The sequence below is a fragment of the Notamacropus eugenii genome, chromosome 3 (assembly GCF_028372415.1).
Source record: "Notamacropus eugenii isolate mMacEug1 chromosome 3, mMacEug1.pri_v2, whole genome shotgun sequence".
Taxonomy (NCBI): Eukaryota; Metazoa; Chordata; class Mammalia; order Diprotodontia; family Macropodidae; genus Notamacropus; species Notamacropus eugenii.
Window position 1 is genome coordinate 362081165 of NC_092874.1, and position 3437 is coordinate 362084601.

The following is a 3437-nucleotide window of genomic DNA, read 5'->3' on the forward strand; positions in this document are numbered from 1 at the left end:
GACAGGAGACCAGCAGAACGTCATGTGGACTTGCAGTTTCTGTCTACATACAAACTTGATAACTTTGTGGACACACAACATTTCCCATTGCTTTTATAAATTTGCATCGAAGCAAAATGAATTTGGCCCATCCATATATACATGTATAAATACCAGAAAAAATGCCTCTGGGTGTGTGTACTTGTCAAAGCGTCTCTGTGTTATACATAATATATATGGATGTATATTATATATAGATCAATATCATATTATAGTTTTGATATCCTACATATGATGGATCGTATACATACATAATACAGAATTATCTATATAGGACTAATCCAAAAAAGGGCTAGTTGTGATGGGAAACAACAGAGCTTTTCCAACTGGCTGCCTTTCTATAGTTTCCTTAAAGGGCAAATGACCTAGACTCTTCTGGAATTGGAATGGAGGTAGTGGAATGTGACTTTGTGAGCACTTGGATACTGGTATGGTTGGTCTGGGGTGCAAGAGGAGGATGAAGAAGATGAAATTTTGGTATTAGTATTTAGTGATGCCATCCCTAAGATTGATGAGTATTGATAGCCACAAAGGCTGCCATAGTTGTTTCCACATCATTTGCTTCTCTTGTTCATCTAAATACCTTCCTTCCTTTGGTCTGGAGCCCAAAGAGAAGCAGAGTATGTCACAGTGAACACATTAAAGGAGAACTGCATTGACCGTTGTCTTCCTAGCAGATTCTTTCCAGTAGCTCCTTCATCAGGAAACTGTCTAGAATAGATTTTTGTTTGCCAAAGTTCAGGAAGTCTTCCATTAGGTGTAACAAATTCTGTGTGTCCCTGTGGGTAGAAAGCAGTGTTTTCAAAAGATATCTTGTGGGAGTGTACCCTGCAAACCCAGCCTCCTAGCATCTGTCTCTTCAGTCCCCAGGCAATCCCAATTCTCAAAGGAGACAAAGAAGGCAAAACTCAACATATGTGACCTCAGATTCACCAAGATTCACAGTTTGTCACTTTGGTAGGTGTCAGGATCTTCCTTCCCGATTGTACTGCTTGTCAGCATTGGAGCCATTTTTACTGGAGGAAAAGGGTGAAAGCATTTCTTTGCATTTGAAAAGGGGTGGCACATGACAGTTTTATATTCTGGGACATTTTGGTTTTCACTGATGATTTAATCCCCTTTCCCCTCACAGCAAATACAATCCTTACTTATTTGCTTCTGGGTTTTGGAAGGAAATTTGGAACTCCCACCCATTTGAACAAGGTGGTCTGTTTCTTTTTTGTGCATTAGGAAACTGATGTGCTATCTGCCAGGCTAAGGAGTCCTGCTTAGAGATTTCACCCCCAATCTCACATGCGAAATGAAGTTTCAGACTACAAATCTTTGTCTTTTGTGTCTTCAGGACACATTGAAGCTCATGTTCTCTCATTGTCTTGGAAGCTTAATAGAATAAGAGCTAGGGTAGCTGCCAAAATTTGATACTAATGTGATAATAATTAAAGCTTTGTTGACTTGGGTCACCATCTCCTGCCTTGCTGAGTTCCTTTTTCTGGCATGGTTATTTGTGTCAGCTGCCCACAAGGCAGAGTCAGTTGACCCTCTACCCTTGAGTGAGGTCTGTCTAGAGCCAGCAGAAGGCACAAAAAGGACCTTCAGCATGTCAGGTAGAAGCCTTCACAGTCAGGCTCCACTAGAGCTCTTCTTAGGAGACCCCACTGTAGACATAGCGCTGTAAAATCCAGGAGGAAAGTGGAGGGGAAGGGGAGGACTTGGGTTTTTGGCATTTGGCCTGAGGCCTCTGGAGTTTGGGGCTTAGGTTTGAGGTCAAGTTCAGGAAAGGAAAACTAGCCAAAACATGGTCAAAGTCATGTAGGAGTAGTAGAGGAAATGGATGAACAGGCATCTGGAAGTGGCCTGGAGGGAGAACTCTCCTCCTGGCTCCTGCTTTAAGAACTAGTCCCCGAAGGTCCTTGGAAAGCAAACTGGGCTGGGCCCTAGGGCTGCAGTTACTCTTGCCCTTTTCTGCTGGAGGCATGGTCGGCTCCAGGCAAACTCCACCTCTGCCAGCCCTAGGCTGTGCTCCTGCATCTCCTGTGTCCTGTCCTGCCAGCTCCACCACCCTACTTCCCTTCTGCTCCTTGGGCCCAGCCTTCTGATGTTCCCAGTACCCCAGGTCCAGTCAGGAGGTGTGCTGTAGGAAATCTTTTGTGAATGCTGACAGATCACTAGTTTTCAGGTTGCCATATATGTGTATAGATGAGTCCTGCAAAGACCTCATAGCAGCTGTTCACTTACTCTTTTACTTCATCACATTCTAACCTTCCTTGTTACTTAAATGGGAGTTTTGTGTGGGACTGAGGCAAACAAGGATAAGGGTGTTAGCCATGGGATGGAGACAGAGCGAGAGCAGCTAAGAGGTTGTAAAAGTGAGGAATGAGGGGCGCCTGGCTTCTATGCCAAAGTCCACATCGAAGTGACTGATGTGCTTGATCTTGGAGGTCTGTGTCAGCTTAGGGATGCAATTCATTTCAGTTGCCACAACCTGCACCATTTGCCATAATTTTTTCTGCAAGACCAGATTAAATGCTTATAACCCTTACCTCCAAGTCATATCAGTCATTTATTTGGAAGGTAAAACGGAAGAACCACAGCTCAAAGCAAGAGCCATCATTATTGTTTCTCATGGGTATTTAAATCTAAAGCGTGAACCTTTGGAGTTAGACTCCTGGTTCTGGGAATTGAGGGACAAGCATTGTTCAGTGTGGATTCCTTGTGTTGAGAGTTTTGCAGTGCAGATCTCCTTCCAGCATACCCACAAATACCTGCTCCACTACCTTATTTCTTTCAAGAACTGGATGAACCATCATACCTGGGAAGGGAGTCCTGCCTCTCTAACAGCCTGCACTCTGCTTTGGAACAGCTATCAAACAAAAGTTCTGTCTTGCCTCGTAGTGCTACGGAGTGGAGGAGCTGTCTGCCTGTTCTAAGGCAGAAAATCTACAGTGGTAGGTTTTTAGTGAAGACTTTCCCTAGCCAGTAATGGATAATATTGGAGCTGACCTGAATCAGCTTTACACAGGGGACACAGAAATCCCCTATTTGCTCTAGGGCCATCCAAGCAGAATTCAACATTTACTTTGTCTGAGGGCTGGATTGGACCCCCTAAAATGAGTCCCAGCTTCACAGAGGTTATAGATCACAGGGACCACCTTTGCATTAGCCAAGGGGGAAGAACTAAATTTAAATTGCTTTCTGATTGCTTTTTAGTATTTCTGTGGTAGCCCAGTGTACGAGGGATAACAGGCAATCCCCCTGAGCAGGTTTGGAGCTCTTTGTGTTTGATGATGAACACATTCATGTTGAAAGAGTAATGTAATCTGTCTCACTGCCTTTTACATTGTAGGAATTTTTGAAAAAGATTCTTTTGAATTTGGTGCTTACTGCATTTAAGCCTCTCT

General features: G+C 43.7%; 1 pseudogene; it reads left to right on the plus strand.

Annotated features, from left to right (window-relative positions):
* The first annotated feature begins 2459 nt into the window (after positions 1-2459).
* Positions 2460-3087, plus strand: LOC140531144 (cyclin-Q-like; annotated as a pseudogene).
* The last annotated feature ends 350 nt before the right edge of the window (positions 3088-3437 follow it).